Below are 18,816 nucleotides of genomic sequence, written 5' to 3'. Positions count from 1 at the left end.
AAAAGCAATATGCGGCTACAATATAAAAGACGCTGTATTTTGTTTTGCTTGCCAAGTGTTCGACGGCGATAATTTATTGACAAAAACAAGTACGTTTTATGAATTTTATTTATTTTTCTGTTTGAATTTAGGATTGTACGTAGTAACTAAATAATTTTGATTATCGTTCTGCAGATGTGATTGATTTGAATCACGTGAATGAAAGAATTAAAAAACACGATTCTTCAGCTGCACACATCAACAATAATGTTAAAGTAGCAATATTGGGTCAAACAAACATACAGACACAATTGGATATAATATTGGATTGTTGAACTTCACAATGATGAAGTTACCAAGAACAGATATGTGCGTGCGGTTTTGTGGAGCTTCTGAGTTGGCTTTAAGAGGTCACGATGACGGAGACTCATCTTTAAAAGCTAGTATTTTTCTTGGCCTCATCAATTTAAAAGTTCTGAATTAGACGCACTCTTAAGGAACATTTCAAAAGAGCAACAGTGTTTAAGAGCACATCAAACATTATACAGAACGAAATCCTTCAAGCCATTTTGAATGTATGCCATGATGAGATTTCAAAGAAATAAAGAATGCTGTTGACTTTTTAGCAGTTAAGGCTGATGAGACGACAGACGTATCGAATGTTTGTGAAAGTGTGAACTTTGTTATAAAACGCAATATAGCTAAAACAATATTATTTACGGTGTGTTGCAATAGAAATTCAACATTTTACTTTGCTATTACTAGACCTACATAGAATCTGATTAACTGCAATTTCTTGACTAACAAAATTATGTAAATCTATACCTTTATAATATATGTTAATAGTTATGGAGTAGTTAGTGCAAATAATGATAATGATAATAATAATAGGGTGTAATAATAATATGATAATCATAATAAATATTTGTGCACCACCAGGATTATTTATCACCACATGCCACTGGTAACATGTATAAAAAATTAGTTACATTAATAAAAAAAAGCAGTTCTCTCCGAGAATCGAACTCGGGTATTAGGTTTGACAAGCCAACACGTTAATGACTGTTCCACCAGAGAGGCGTGACGTAATAAGCATTACGAGGCATATAATAGGTGCTCAGATTGAAGTTTACGGATACAGCGCACATAAACGTACTCATGTAAATCACGGCCAAAATTTCAACATTTCCACTACCAAGAGACACAACAAAACTGTTTTCTAATGCTGTACACGATATGCGATATAGTGGACTGTGGTTTCGTATAAAGATGTTCTGATATAGTTATGAAAAATTCATAGATCGCATTTATTTATCCTTAATGAGCCATTACTTACTGTTCATTAAATGTTAAGAAAATTTGGTTGGTGAGCAGCTCGCATTTTAGTGAATCGTTAAATATTTTACTGTTCAGTAGTTAATGTTTCATTTGAACTGATTTACTGAAGGTTGGTGAAACCGGCCCATAGACGTAGTTTTGCTAAATGTACCGTGGTAATGCTCAAATGTCACTGTGTGATATGATTTATTCCAAGTACCTCATCAATTTAAAAATGTGTCACATTAATAGCATTACTGATACAAGAATAACATTCAATATAATATATATAAATAAAGAATTAACACCGTGCACGTACACACAACAGCAGTTTGTTTTGTTCTTCGAGGACTGCGGTGCGAATCTGCTGCTTCCCAAGTGACGACATGCGCAGTAGAAAACGAGTTTGAGTCAACCGTCTGCTACACCATTATATTCCCACCACGTATGGAAGTATGTTAAGCTACATTTCACTAGTGTATTGTACAGTTAATTGGTATGAATGTTTTAAAAGTGAAATCAATTTAACCTGTCAATTATTTCTATAAGCATTTGAAATGGTTTTCACAAATAAAGAAATGGTTGACATGTTATTAATTTACGGAGAACGTCGCCAAAATGCCACACGAGCAAAAAGCTATATGCCAAACGTTTCCTTGATAGACATCATCCAACCCGTCTTACCTTCACTGTTATTGTTATAAAACTTCGCATGACTAGATGCTTGTATCCACGAAATCAGGTTCGAAGCAAGAGAGTGAAAAATAAAGCACCAGAAGTAGCTGTTATTGCAGCTGTTGCATTAAACCCCCATGTCAGTTCTCGCGAAATGGAAAGCCAGATTAGTTGAACAAGTGTGCTGGCATTCTTCCCAAGCATAATTACCACCCATTCCACATCACGCTATATCAAGAGCTTCATGGCGATGACTTTCAAAATTGTCTGGAATACTATCAGTGGGTTCTACAGCAAGGCCATGACTTTATGATTAGGGTACTGTTTACCAATGAAGACACGTTTACAAATCATGGGAATGTAAATTTACACAATATGTATTACTGGGCAAAAGAAAACCCACATTGGCTTCGTCAGTGGAGCGTCCATGTATTGTGTGGTATTGTAGGATAACACATCATTGGCCTGTATTTCATTGATGACAGACTGAACGGGCGAAAGTACAGGCAGTTCTTGAGACGTATCTTCCCTGTACTAATGGAAGATTACTGCTGAATGTGCATCAAATTATGTGGTATCAGCATGATGGATGCCCTGCTCATAATGCCATAGTGGTAACAAATGTACTCAACCAACACTTTCCCAATCGATGGATAGGAAGAGGTACTCCTGTTCAGAAATTTTCAGCATGATTGCCTGACCTCATCCTGCTAGATGTTTTTTCTCTTGGAACATTTGAAAATTGTTGTGTATCAGCAGATTCCAAAAACAGTAGAAAACATGAAAAACCGTATTATCACTGTATGGGCTACAATAACACCAGAAACACTTATAGAAGTGAGTCGATCAGTTGTGAAGTGTGCACACTGGTGTTGAGATGCAAATAGCCATTTCTTCGAACATCAATAAATTGTAAACTTTCTGCTGTGAGAAATCTGACTGCACACCGGAGGTTTTGTGTTTTGAAAATACCAGTAATTCTTTACTTTTTATTGTACACTACTTTTCTGTCTCACTTCACCATGTGCAACATTTCCATAGTATTAAAATGTACAGTACATTGTGATTGTGACTTAATTGACATTCAATTCTAACCAGAATTGTCCTCCCTCTGTTTGATCCTTGGTCAGACATTGCTTATGTTTACTCTTATCGATGACATTCAGTCAGTAAAGTAGCCAGTTGTTATTAGACAGAGCTAAAGCAACATTTGCAATACAAAACAGAGTTGGTTTCCATTTAAGAAAAGGAAGTTGACTCTAATATCTTGAAAATTATTTCATGTACAAAAGATACATTATGTGTATCAAATGTCCCCTTCAGTATAATTTAACTTGTAATTGTCAGTTTGTGTATATCTGAAATATTTCACACGCTATCAGAGGTAATAGAATTAAGTGGGCCATCCTATGGGTGAAAGAGGTATAATTGCATTAATTTGAGCTAATAATAGATATCAAACTAGTAGATAAGTTCCAATAACTGTTTCTCTATCTATAATGATTGTGGAAAAAATAGAGTTTCTATTGAGAGATTGGAAGTGGAAACACTGTAACAGCATAATGCTTTCTTTACAGCTGTAGAAGTGCAAAGCCTCAAGTAGCAGTAATAAGCAAAGGAATGCTTCTGCTTGCATCGAAAGTTCTTAGAGGCCTTTCAGTGAGGAGATGATCAATGACACCTGACGTATAAGTCAGTGTGCTTTCTAAAGACGAAAATTCATACATACGCTGTTATTTTTATGAATAAAGTAAGCAGAACGGAATACTTAAAGATAACCTTGCAATTTATAATGAACAAACGTAAGTACTCTAATTCTCAACATCAGTAGGCCTATTTTATTAAGATTTTGTGAATAAGAAAACAAAATGTATTAACATATCCATACTTTCAGCTGTCCTCCATCTCTACAGGCTGGAATTACACATCCAGTCTCAAACATTCATTGTATCACAATGGCATTCTTCTGGTAGGAAATCTCTACTGATCATGGGAATACGGTCATGATTCTTCATAAATTAAAAGCATATTTAGGTACTCACGATTAGCAAATTTTGGCATTGTCAATTGACTTTACCTTTAGAATTCTACGAAAAGACTGGCACAATACTTGCTACTGCTGAGGTACAACGTAAGAACGCAGATAAACAATGTACACTTGCCAAGCAACCCTTAAGTGTGGTGATGCCAGATTTCCCTGAAGGTTCTGTCTCATTGTAAAGGATGAATATTACTTACGCCCCAGCCACTATAGATACTTGATAAGAATACCTTGAAAATGCTTTGGATTTATAGTATTGATTACTAGAAATTGATGTGATCACTGGGAGAGCTGTAAACCCACCCAACCTGCCCTAAATACGTACCTTACTTATATACGAAAATAGTTGCTAGTGAATGAAGAATACAGCCATATTTCTTTAACGTAACAGTGGATTTTAGTGTCGCCAACATAGTAATAATACTACACACCTAATCAAACCTAACCTAACATCTCTCATACTGCGCACCTAATCAAACCTAACCTAACCTGTCACATAATACACACCTAACCTAATCCGTCACATAATGCTACACATAGTAACATTTCTCACATTTAGTATAATTTCGTTTGCATGTATTGCCAGCCATATATTACAATAAGAATTGATATGTGTTGTGGTTGTGATAGAAGTATTGAAAATAGGTTTATAGCGCCACATTGGCAGTGATAAAAATGTGCAATATTCGTTCAGTGGCTGGTGGATACCCTATATTGACCGGAATATATATATATATATATATATATATATATATATTTTTTTTTTCTTTTGGGCTTGTTCTTTGCATTGATATCTTACCATTCATATGTCTCAATACCCAATAGTTTTACCATGTGATTCAAACTTGACAATTCCCCCCCCCCCCCCCCCAGACTAAACCATTATTCATATACCAAAATGACATTTGACTTTTTGGTTACAATCTAAAGATTCTGTTCTTAACAATTTATTGAAAAAGTATCAAGAGGTAAATGTCTTTTGCCTTCTAACGTAGGTACATTACTGCAATACATAAAAATTATGCAATAATTGATGATATAAAAAGTTTGATGATCAGCATTCACTAGACTATCAAGGCCCTACACCAGTGGCTGCGCAGACCATATGGGACAGGTCAAATAGAACGTTGCGCACGACGCCATTACTTTGGCAGCTCAAGCTAGCAGGCTATTAAGTTTCTAGCTACAAATATCACAAATATAAGTATCCAGACCCTTAATAATAAATCAAAATATGATAAATTGTGAAATTATTATGTATCCTTACTATAATAAAATAATAAGTACACAATACGATTTATAAAACCAATAGAACTGGATTACATTCCATCAATAAAGTTTCTTATGAAGGCCTGCCTACTGCACTTGAAGAAATAAATACCTACAGTATATGCTCTATAATTATATTATTTTTTTCAAAACTAACAATCCTCTTGATATTCATATATTAAATACTATACAAGTGTTATTGTGACGAACAAAGTGACAATAAAAACGAACAGGAATGAAGAAAATGTAGACCTACTATTCATCCTAAAAAAAGTAAAGAGACTTTATTATGTTGAGTGCTATTAATCAATGCACTAAATCTTACTTCAAAATGCATTAAATTGGAATCTCAATAATAATAATAATAATAATAATAATAATAATAATAATAATAATAATAATAATTTAGGGCTATTATATTAAATTATTATTATTATTATTATTATTATTATTATTATTATTATTATTATTATTATTATTATTGGATATTGTAGCTCTCTTTATTAAATCAAGCGTCAGATCTGAAAAATTTTGCTGTTTACAATGTCATGCAAATTTTCGTTAATCAGGTTGTTTTTCCTTCAGTTTTTTTAGTCAAGCTTCTTAAGTTTGATATTATAGTTGCATTTCTGTCACATCCTCTGATTGAGGTTCTGGCTGATATGTAGGCCAACATCAGGCAGTACATCTCACTTGACGATATGTGTCAGAGGAAGAACAATTGTTTGTATGCATCTGAAGTCTGACTAGCGTAATATGTAGCTAATCGGCGATGTATACAATGGAGGGGAAAATGAGCTGGCCACTCTACCCCATTATCTCCTGACCTAGCTGCCTTATAAGTGGAGCCATCTTGGTATCACTTGTATGTTCAGACCTGTCTTCGGACAGTTGAGTAAACAACAACCTGTCATATTTTCATTTACAAGCCAGATTTTCATTTTTCAAACTCCTAATCTGTTCATTCTTTTTCTATAACTCACTTTTCCCATTAATCTCAATTTTTTTTTGAGACAGCATATAATTGTGTTCCGCACTAATAGTATCAGGGACGTGTGAACAATTCGCAATAGCAGTTACATTGTCTAGTTCTTAGACTCCAGTACTTTTCAGAATCCTCATAGGATGTTTTTCTACCTAAAAATAATAATATACCACGAAAAAAAAAGAAATTCTACTATATAGCCCATACTTTCAAATGATGAAGTTCAAGCCAATGGAAATTAGGTCTATGTGAACTTGTTTCAACAATGAATCTATCAGCATAAGATGTTCCGAAAAATTAAAGAGAAATGAAACTGCGTGACTTTCCTTTTTTCATGTGATTTCCGGAAGCAATCTAATGTGAAATGTTCAGAATACAATTTATGTTGTGATAATTTGTTCGAATAAAATTATCTCTTCTAATGGCAGATAACCAATCGCAACAGCAGTTCTGCTTTTTTTTTAGGGGGGAAACTAGAAATAACAGACTTTAAAGTAATGTTTCTATCATATTAAAAAAAAATAGCAGCAATATGTTTGTCGAAATAGTTTTAGTGTGAAGGTACGGTTTGTTTATGGCGATCATCGTCGGACGCACTTCGCCGGCGATTATAAACGCTGCGATGATCGCCGAGAAGTGGTTTCTTTATTGACGCACATCGCTGTAGATTCTCATTTGTTTATTCCTTTATCTACTACTATGTATGGTCAAGTAAATTAATGTAGGCCACGGACATAACCTAAAAATTATAATGAATAAATCCAAGATAATGAAGTTGCTATTTATTCTAGAAGAGGGAGATGACGATATCAAAATCTCGCATGCGTATTATAAAAGGAACAAGCTACGGACTAATGAAATATTCAGGAATTGGTTTACAGAATTCTGTTTTAACACATTGATAATGAGACATCCTTATAGGTATAATCCAATAAACTGTTGCCAAGGCGAACTGTCATGGCGGACGCGCGCAAGGCTACTACGTAAATCAAATTAAGCATGTATGCATGGGAGCCAACACTACACTCCTTAGCGATAGCGATGAGAGAAAAGCTGCCATCATGTATTTGAAAAGGTAATAAGTTTTAAGTGTACTAAATCGTGGACGTAGTTTACATACAGAACACCAGAGTCGCAATGTCACTATGCTTTCAGCTCAAGATACCCGTACGGCAAAGAACTGTACAACAAACAAATTATTACCCGGGTTCGAACCCCGAATAAATGCAATTCCAAAAAATATGTATGCGTATGACAGATATGCAAATTGTTGCAAAACCAGATCATATAATCCCAATGACAGGAAAGGAAATACACTGAGAGCACATAGAGTGGACTGAGAGGACAGAGAATGGACTGAAAGAACAGAGCGTAGACTGAGAGGACATAAAGTGGACTAAGAATTCAGACAGGGGAATATGAGTACAGAGAGTGTACTGGTTTGACTGTGAGTGAACTGAGAGGAAGCAGATGGGACTGAGAGGAAAGAGAGTGGACTGAGTGCACATAGAGTGGACTGAGAGGACAGAGAGAGGACTCCAAGCTCAGAGAGGGGACTCAGTGGGCAGAAAATGGACTGAGAGGAACCACATTGGACTAAGATGAGAGAGAGAGAGAGAGAGTGGACGGAGAAGAAAGAGTAGACTGACAGGACATAGAGTGGACTGAGAGGACATAGAGTAGAGTGACAATTCAGAGAGTGAACTGGTGGGACTGTGAGCGGACAGAGATGAACCAGATAGGACTGAGAGGAGAGAGAGAGTGGGCTCAGAGCACATAGAGTGGACTAAGAGCACATAGAGTGGACTGAGAGCATATAGAGTGGATTTAGAGCACATGGAGTGGACTGAGAGGACATAGAGTGGACTGAGAGGACATAGAGTAGACTAAGAGGACATAGAGAGGACTGACAGGACAGAGAGTGGACTGAAAGGATATAGAATGGACTAAGAGTACATGGAGTGGCCTGAGACAACATTGAGTGGACTGAGAGAACATAGAGTGACTCAGATGACAGAGAATGGACTGAGAGCACATAGAATAGACTGAGAGAACAGAGAGTGGACTAAGAGCACATAGAGTGGACTAAGAGGACATAGAGTGGATTAAGAATTGAGACAGTGGAATATCAGTACAGACAGTGGACTGGGAGAACAGAGAGAGGCCTGGTTGGACTGTGAGTGGACTGTGAGAACCAGATAGGACAGAGATGAGAGAGAGTCGACTGAGAGGACACAGAGAGGACTGAGAGCACATACAGTTGACTGAGAGGACAGAGAGTGGACTGAGAGGACAGAGAGTGGACTGAGAGGACAAAGAGCGGACTTAGAGCACATAGAGAGGACTGAGAGCACAAAGAGTGGACTTAGAGCACATAGAGTGGACTTTGAGCACAGAGAGTTGACTGAGAGGACATAGAGTGGACTGAGAGCACATAGAGTGGATTTAGAGCACATAGAGTGGACTGAGAGGACACAGAGTAGACTAAGAGGACATAGAGTGGACTGAGAGGACATAGAGAGGGCTAAGCGGACAGAGTGGACTGAGAGGACAGAGAGTGGACTAAGAGGACATAGAGTGGAATAAGAGGACATGGAGTGGACTGACAGCACACAGAGTGGACTGAGATGACAGAGAATGGACAGAGAGCACATAGAGTGGACTGAGAGAACAGAGAGTGGACTGAGAGCACATAGAGTGGACTGAGAGGACATAGAGTGGACTTAGAGCACATAGAGTGGACTGAGAGGACAGAGAGGGGACTTAGAGCACATAGAGTGGACTGAGAGGACAGAGAGTGGACTTCGAGCACAAAGAGTGGACTGAGAGAACAGAGAGTGGACTGAAAGGATATAGAATGCACTAAGAGCACATGGAGTAGACTGAGAGTACATATAGTGGGCTGAGAGCACATAGAGAGGACTGAGATGACAGAATGGACTGAGAGCACATAGAGTGGACTGAGAGAGCAGAGAGTGGACTGAGATCACATAGAGTGGACTGAGAGGACGTAGAATGGACAAAGAGCACATAGAGTGGACTTAGAGCACATAGAGTGGACTGAGAGGACATAGAGTTGACTTAGATTACAGAGAGTAGACTGAGAGTACAGAGAGTGGACTGAGAGGACATGGAATGGAATTAAAAAACACAGAGTGGACAGAGAGGACAGAGAGTAGACTGTGAGGACATTGAGTGGACTTAGAGCACATAGAGCGGACTTAGACGACAGAGAGTGGACTGAGAGGACAGAGAGTGGACTGAGAGGACAGAGAGTGGACTGAGAAGACAGGGAGTGGACTGAGAGGACACAGATTGGACTGAGAGAACAGGGAGTGAACTGAGAGGACATAGAGTGGACTGATAGGACATAGCGTGGACTGAAAATACATGGAGTGGATTGAGAGGACAGGGAGTGGAGTAAAAGGACATAGAGTAGATTCAGAAGACAGGGAGTGGACTCAGAGGACATACAGTGGAATGAGAAGACAGGGAGTGGACTGAGAGGACACAGAGTGGACTGAGAGAACAGGGAGTGGACTGAGAGGACATAGAGTGGACTCAGAAGACAGGGAGTGGACTGATAGGACATAGAGTGGACTCAGAAGACAGGGAGTGGACTGAGAGGACATAGAGTGGACTGAGAGGACACGGAGTGAAGTGAGAAGACAGGGAGTTGACTCAGAGGAAATAGAGCGGACTGAGAAGACAGGGCGTGGACTGAGAGGACATAGAGTGGACTGAGAGGACATAGAGTGGACTGAGAGTTCAGGGAGTAGACCAAGAGGACATTCAGTGGACTGAGAAAACAGGGAGTGGACTGAGAGGACTTAGAGTGGACTGAGAAGACAGGGAGTGGACTGAGAGGACATAGTGGACTGAGAGGACATAGAGTGGACTGAGAAGACAGGCAGTGGACCGAGAAGACATAGAGTGGACTGAGAAGACAGGGAGTGGAATGAGAGGACATAGAGTAGACTGAGAGAACAGAGAGTGGACTGAGAGCACATAGAGTGGACTGAGAGGATATAGAGTGGACTTAGAGCACATAGAGTGGACTGAGAGGACGAAGAGTGGACTTAGTGCACATAGAGTGGACTGAGAGGACAAAGAGTGGACTTAGAGCACAAAGAGTGGACTGAGAGGACGGAGAGTGGACTTAGAGCACATAGAGTGGACTGAGAGAACAGAGAGTGGACTGAAAGTATATAGAGAGGACTAAGAGGACATGGAGTGGACTGAGTGTACATAGAGTGGACTGAGAGTACATAGAGTAGAGTGAGATGACAGAGAATGGACTGAGAGCACATAGAGTGGACTGAGAGAACAGAGAGTGGACTGAGAGGACAGAGAGTGGACTCATAGCATATAGAATGGACTGAGAGTACAGAGAGTGGACTGAGAGGACATAGAGTGGACTGAGAGGACAGAGAGTGGACGTAGAGCACATAGAGTGGACTGAGAGTACAGAGAGTGGAGTGAGAGGACATAGAGTGGACTGAGAGGACAGAGAGTGGACGTAGAGCACATAGAGTGGACTGAGAGGACAGAGAGTGGACTGAGATAACAGAGAATGGACTGAAAGGATATAGAGTGGACTAAGAGGACATGGAGTGGACTGAGAGTACATAGAGTGGACTGAGAGTACATAGAGTGGACTGAGAGTACATAGAGTGGACTGAGAGTACATAGAGTGGACTGAGAGGACAGAGAGTGGACGTAGAGCACATAGAGTGGACTGAGATAGCAGAGAGTGGACTGAAAGCATATAGAGTGGACTAAGAGGACATGGAGTGCACTGAGAGTACATAGAGTGGACTGAGAGAACAGAGAGTGGATTGAGAGCACATAGAGTGGACTGAGAGGATATAGAGTGGACTTAGAGCAAATAGAGTGGACTGAGAGGACAGAGAATGGACTTAGAGCACATAGAGTGGACTGAGAGGACAGAGAGTGGACTTAGAGCACATAGAGTGGACTGAGAGGACATAGAGTGGACTTAGATTACAGAGAGTAGACTGAGAGTACAGAGAGTGGACTGATAGGACATGGAATGGACTTAAAGCACACAGAGTGGACAGAGAGCACAAAGAGTAGACTGAGAGGACATAGAGTGGACTTAGAGCACATAGAGTGGACTTAGGCGAGAGAGAATGGACTGAGAGGACAGAGAGTGGACTGAGAGGACAGAGAGTGGACTTAGAGCACATAGAGTGGACTTAGACGACAGAGAGTGGACTGAGAGGACACAGAGTGGACTGAGAGGACAGAGAGTGGACTGAGAGGACATAGAGTGGACTGAGAGGACATAGAGTGGACTTAGGGGACAGAGAGTTGACTGAGAATGGACTGATAGGACAGAGACCGGTCTCAGAGCACATAGAGTGGACTGAAAGGATATAGAGTGGACTAAGAGGACATAGAGAGGACTGAGAGAACAGAGAGTGGATTGAGAGGACATAGAGTGGTCTAAGGGGACATAGAATGGACAGAAAGGACATAGAGTGGACTGAGAAAACAGGGAGTGGACAGACAGGACAAAGAGTGGACTCTATGTCCACTCTATTTCCTCTCAGTCCACTCCCTGTCTTCTCAGTCCTCTCTATGTCCTCTCAGTCCACTCCCTGTCTTCTCAGTCCACTATATGTCTTCTCATTCCACTCTATGTACTCTCAGTCCACTCCCTGTCTTCTCAATCCACTCTATGTCCTTTTAGTCCACTCTCTGTCTTCTCAGTCCACTCCCTGTCTTCTCAGTCCACTCTATGTCCTCTCAGTCCACTCCCTGTCTTCTCAGTCCACTCTATGTTTTCTTAGTCCACTCCGTCTTCTCAGTCCACTCTATGTCCTCTCAGTCCACTCTATGTGTCTCAGTCCACTCCCTGTCCTCTCAGTCCACTCTATGTCCTCTCAGTCCACTCTATGTCCTCTCAGTCCACTCCCTGTCTTCTCAGTCCACTCTATGTCCTCTTAGTCCACTCCGTCTTCTCAGTCCACTCTATGTCCTCTCAGTCCCCTCTATGTCCCCTTAGACCACTCTATGTCCTCTCAATCCACTCTCTGTCCTCTCAGTCCTCACTATGCCCTCATAGTCCACTCTATATCTTTTTAGTCCACTCTATGTGCTCTCAGTCCACTCTCAGTCAACTCTCTGTCCTCTAAGTCCACTCTATGTCCTCTCAGTCCACTCTATGTCCTCTCAGTGCACTCTCTGTCCTCTCAGTCCACTCTCTGTACTCTCAGTCTACTCTCTGTAATCTAAGTCCACTCTATGTCCTCTCAGTCCACTCTATGTGCTCTAAGTCCACTCTATGTGCTCTAAGTCCACTCTATGTCCACTCTATGTCTTCTCAGTCCACTCTATGTGATCTCAGTCCACTCTCTGTTCTCTCAGTCCACTCTATGTGCTCTCAGTCCATTCTGTCATATCAGTCCACTCTATGTGCTCTCAGCCCACTCTATGTACTCTCAGTCCACTCCATGTCCTCTTAGTCCACTATATCCTTTCAGTCCACTGTCTGTTCTCTCAGTCCACCCTCTGTGCTCTAAGTCCACTCTCTGTCCTCTCAGTGCACTCTATGTGCTCTAAGTCCACTCTATGTCCTCTCAGTCCACTCTATGTGCTCTAAGTCCACTCTATGTGCTCTAAGTCCACTCTATGTCCACTCTATGTCTTCTCAGTCCACTCTATGTGATCTCAGTCCACTCTCTGTTCTCTCAGTCCACTCTATGTGCTCTCAGTCCATTCTGTCATCTCAGTCCACTCTATTTGCTCTCAGCCCACTCTATGTACTCTCAGTCCAGCATTTCACTCCAATCATACTGATTTAAACTATCACTGACTACATTGTTACTTTTTTCTTTAGATATCATCCTGATTGTGCTGTATTTTAATTGTCTCGTAATAATCTCTTTCTATTACCTAATATTATTTGAAATATATTAACATTCTATGTATTTTAGTTTAATTCTGCTACACATTTTATTTCAGTGTTTAATTAATAGTTCATAGTATTTTGTTGTTTAATTTGTAAATAACCTTTGTATACATGTAACTCTCATCTAAATCAAATTGTTGGATTCTTTGTAAGTTCATGCATATGTATATACACTTTTTGCTGGTTGAGTGGAAGAGAAGGCCTTACGGCCTTAACTCTGCCAGCTAAAATAAATTATTATTATTATTATTATTATTATTATTATTATTATTATTATTATTATTATATCCTTTCAGTCCACTGTCTGTTCTCTCAGTCCACTCTCTGTGCTCTAAGTCCACTCTCTGTCCTCTCAGTGCACTCTATGTGCTCTCAGTCCACTCTATGTGCTCTCAGTCCACTCTCTGTTCTCCCAGTCCACTCTATGTGCTCTCTGTCCATTCTCTGTCATCTCAGTCCACTCTGTGTGCTCTCAGTCCACTCCATGTCCTCTTAGTCCGCTCTATGTCCTCTTAGTCGATTCTCTGTCCTCTCAGTCCACTCTATGTCCGCTTAGTCCACTCTATGTCCTCTCAGTCCACTCTATTTCCTCTTAGTCCACTCTGTGTCCTCTCAGTCAACTCAATGTGCTCTAAATCCAATCTATGTGCACTCAGCCCACTCTATGTCCTCTCAGTCAACTCTATGTGCTCTAAGTCCACTCTATGTGCTCTAAGTCCACTCTTTGTCCTGTCTATGTGCTCTAAGTTCGCTCTATGTTCTCTCAGTCCACTCTCTGTCCTCTCAGTCAACTGTATGTGCTCTCAGTCCACTCTGTGTCCTCTCAGTCGACTCTCTCTCATCTCTGTCCTATGTGGTTCTCTCAGTCTACCCACAGTCCAACCAGGCCTCTCTCTGTTCTCCCAGTCCACTGTCTGTACTGATATTCCACTGTCTGAATTCTTAGTCCACTCTATGTCCTCTTTGTCCACTCTATGTGCTCTAAGTCCACTCAGTCCACTCTATGTGCTCTCAGTCCACTCTCTGTTCTCTCAGTCTATTCTATGTGCTCTCAGTCCATTTTCTGTCATCTGAGTTCACTCTATGTTCTCTCAGTCCACTCAATGTTGTCTCAGGCTACTCCATGTACTCTTAGTCCATTCTATATCCTTTCAGCCCACTCTCTGTGCTCTAAATCCACTCAATATGCTCTTAGTCCATTCTATGTCCTCTCAGTTCACTCTATGTGCTCTTAGTCCACTCTATGTGCTCTGAGCCCACTCTCTCTCTTCTCTCAGTCATATCTGGTTCTTCTCTGTCCGCTCACAATCCCACCAGTTCACTCTCTGAATGGTCACTCTACTCTATGTCCTCTCTGTCCACTCTATGTCCTGTCAGTCTACTCTTTCTTCTCCGTCCACTCTCTCTCTCTCTCTCATCTTAGTCCAATGTGGTTCCTCTCAGTCCACTCTGTCCTCTGAGTCCATTCTCTGCCCACTGAGTCCCCTCTCTGAGCTTGGAGTCCTATCTCTGTCCTCTCAGTCCACTCAGTCCACTCTCTGTCCTCTCTGTCCCATCTGCTTCCTCTCAGTTCACTCACAGTCAAACCAGTACTCTCTCTGTACTCATATTCCCCTGTCTGAATTCTTAGTCCACTTTATGTCCTCTCAGTCCACGCTCTGTTCTTTCAGTCCATTCTCTGTCCTCTCAGTCCACTCTATGTGCTCTCAGTGTATTTCCTTTCCTGTCATTGGGGATTATATGATCTGGTTTTGCAACAATTTGCATATCTGTCATACTCATACATATTTTTTGGAATTGTATTTATTCGGGGTTCGAACCCGGGTAATAATTTGTTTGTTGTACAGTTCTTTGCCGTACGGGTATCTTGAGCTGAAAGCATAGTGTCATTGCGACTCTGGTGTTCTGTCTGTAAACTACGTCCACGATTTAGTACACTTAAAACTTATTACCTTTTCAAATACATGATGGCAGCTTTTCTCTCATCGCTATCGCTAAGGAGTGTAGTGTTGGCTCCCATGCATACATGCTTAATTTGATTTACGTAGTAGCCTTGCGCGCGTCCGCCATGACAGTTCGCCTTGGCAACAGTTTATTGGATTATACCTCTTTATAAAAACGCTACAAAATTTAAGGAATATTTCAGACTCTCACCTGACCAGTTTGATTATGTTTTGAGTTTAATTGAAAATGACAATGTTAAATTACCTACAAATTTTGTCAAGACCCCCGTAACTCCAGTTGAAAGATTGGCAGCAACTCAGTTATGAACTTATTATTATTATTATTATTATTATTATTATTATTATTATTATTATTATTATTATTATTATTATTATTATTATTATACTCTATTACATTACATGGTGTATTCTAAACAATAATTAAAAAAAATGGCTAAACTAGCGCTGAGGTAGTTCCCTTCGTAATCCGCTTATACACTTTACATGTACGAACATGGGATAGGTTAGGTTTGGTTCGTTTGGACTTTTATTATGCCATGTATATACGATCAATTACATCTCTACAAAAAAAAAAAAACCGCTATATTTCAGAAACCGCGTAAGTACTTAGGCCTAGTCACAGGAAACTTACAGAAGAGAGAATTTCCCCCTTACCCAACACTGAACGAAATTCTCTGGGTCTCGGGCGTGATAAAAATGTAATATGTAATGTAAGGGTTTATTGTTTAATTTGTTTATTAATTCACAAGCTCATATTAAAAAGAGCATTATGTTGTGACACATATTCAATAATAATTTCGTCTTCAGACCACGAAAAATTACAAAACATTTTGATTTGTTTTGCAACCAAAACGTACAGACGTGGTTAACGTGTACAGATTAGCAGTGTTGCCAACACATAAATTGTATTCCCGTCAGTATAACGCCCGAAAATCCGTCAAAATTTAAAAACATAATAATAATAAGACCCCCAATATACGGGGTGATTCACAAGGAAAGGTAAAAAATTTAGGATATGATATCTTAGGCCATTTTGAGTGAAAAAGTTCATATGAACATAGGTCCGTTTTCGAAAGATGGCGGAGCTAGATGCTTTTTTTTTTTTTTTTTTTTTAAACGTCTCGCCCCAATGTTGTTGTTGTTTCCTAATGCCAGGCGTTTGACAATAAAGTCATTTGACCTCTTGCACTCCAATATTTTTCAAAGATATTATCATGGCCAGCCACTGAAGCACAGATTTTGAGGTGTTCCGAATCCATTTCTTGTGGAGTGAAAATGGCAAGTTGTAGCCGGTTTAAGTGAACACCATATTTTAACGTTTTGGTGGCTACTTCATTCACACACACAACCCCCAGAATGTCTGGAGGACCACACCTGCTGTTGGTCGATGGGTCCATTGGACCTAGCTGGGAGATCTTGTTGATCACCAGCTTTCCCTCCTTAAGCCACTGGAGGACGATTTTAAAGTGCCATAGCAGGTCAGCACTAGGAACAGAAAAGTAGAAAGAGGAGGAAGGAAAGTGAAATGAACCCCTAGACCTCGAATGCTCTAATGCCATCGGGGTCGAAGAAAGTAAGAGTTCAGTCAGAGGACTGGATAGGAAAGGGTAAAGAGGGAATTAGGTATTGAATAGATATTCAGGTATTTTATGTTATGGCATTTATGTCACCTACATGCAACCCCCAAACTGTTTCGAGGACCATATCTGCCTTTGGTTAGCGGGTCCATATGACCTAGCTGAGAGGATTGTTGGACAACTCCACCGATCATATCCCTTCTTCATCACTTAGAGTACGCTTTTGCATGCCATGATAATCACCATGCTGAAATGGGATTCGCCCCAATGTGAATCAGACGTTACCATATGCTGCTGATGTGAGACGTGAGACAAGGTCACCGATCGCAATGAATGACGTAACATTGGAATCTGCGATGTAGATAAAGAAGTTCATCTCACAAACCGGGTGGAGGGACATTACAAATGTCCAATCGCCTGCCCTTGTCTGATGTAATGACACAGAACTTGCACATAACACAAATACAGTGTCACTTAGCAGTTCACAGCAGTTCAGTCAGCTACCTACAGTACAGTAGTTATATAGGTACAGTTATCGGAAGTGTTAAGTTGTGTTTTTCAAGATGCCTTATAAATTTTCGACTACAGAATAGGCCGATATTGTGTATGTTTCTGGTTTGTGCGATGGAAATTCCTTGCGTACTATCGCTGAATATGAACGACGCTTTTCGAACAGAAGGGTACCATATCGAAGAGTATTTATGGGGTTGGAAGAAAGACTTGAAAAGTGGAAACGAGAGAGGCGCTAATCGACCGTATTTTGGATGCTGAATGCCGCACAAAGAACAGCCACGAGCAACTCTGCCGAGCGACGAGCGCGATTCATGCCCGAGCGCAACAGTGTGTTGAAGCAGAAGGAGGTACCTTTGAAATGTGCGTAAACATCGACCACGATGTCTAGAATATTAGATATGTATGCATACGTGAATATAAACTTTAAATTTGACCGTTATCTGTCTCTAAATGGGAGTTAATACAATGGAATCTCAGAAGTTTTTGTGGCATCAAAGAGCCATATCTCCGTTCGAAAACGGACCCATATACATATGAACTTTTTGACTCAGAATGACTCCAGAATTCACATCGTAAATATTTTACCTTTCCTCGTGAATCACGCTGAATACAAGCACATTTTAACACAATTTACCGACCAATTCTGATTAAAATAATCAATCGTCAACATCTTACTTGATTTCGAGGAAATCTGAAACGGGATTCTTAAACATAGTACGAAACAGGCAGGGCAGTTCAAATAAAAAGTAAAATCTCCTAAAAATTAAACAATTAAAAATTACAGCAGCTAATAATGTCAAAAGACGATGTAAATCGTAATTCCCGCCAGAAAATCCGTCACCCGTCAAAGCCATTTTTTTCCCGTCCGCTACTTTGAAATTCCGTCAATTTTGACGGAATTTCCGTCCAGTTGGCAACACTGCAGATTAGATATTCGATATTACAACATGACCACAGTCTAATATATATCTATTAGACTGTGGTATAACATCAAATAATCAAAGATATTAATCCTGCAACTGTCAGTCAATAATCGTCGTCTTTGTGACTTGGGGGTATTTATATTTACATAATTCATCATATCCGTAGAATGGGCTTCCTGAAATATATTCCAATAACCGAGTGAGAACATTAACTTAATCTTGCACATTGTGTGCATCTTGCGGTCGTGAAAAATAGCGGACGAAAAGTAATGCTGATAGAACGCAACCGCAAAAGACACTAAGATTTATTACAATACCATAAAAAAACAACCAAATATAAGCTAAGAGAGTAACAAGGATAAAAACAAATATAAACAGTGAAACGTAATCACCTGCATTCCTATAGTAGTCTACAACAGCAAATAATTGGAGAAACTGGAACTGTCAGTCAGTAATCGTCATCTTTGTGAACAACAGATATTAAGGTGTTATGCTAAAACTGTCAATTAAAAATTCTTGTCTTCGTGATTAGGCCTATTCATATTTACACAATTCATCAAATCTGTACCGATGAGTTCCTGAAATATTTAATTAATCGAGTTAGGACATTAACTGAATCTTGCACACTGTGTGCAT

At 40.0% G+C, this 18,816-nt stretch overlaps 1 long non-coding RNA gene across 1 annotated transcript in view; it reads right to left on the bottom strand.

Moving 5' to 3' along the window:
- LOC138696466 (uncharacterized) overlaps positions 1-18,816 on the bottom strand; it is a 35,541-nt gene that overhangs the window by 13,992 nt on the left and 2,733 nt on the right. The gene's annotated exons all lie outside the window — the stretch shown is intronic.

This window comes from Periplaneta americana, chromosome 3 (assembly GCF_040183065.1).
Source record: "Periplaneta americana isolate PAMFEO1 chromosome 3, P.americana_PAMFEO1_priV1, whole genome shotgun sequence".
NCBI classification, from domain to species: Eukaryota; Metazoa; Arthropoda; class Insecta; order Blattodea; family Blattidae; genus Periplaneta; species Periplaneta americana.
Note: the sequence above shows the minus strand (reverse complement) of the source record. Positions and strands in the feature narration are given on the sequence as shown.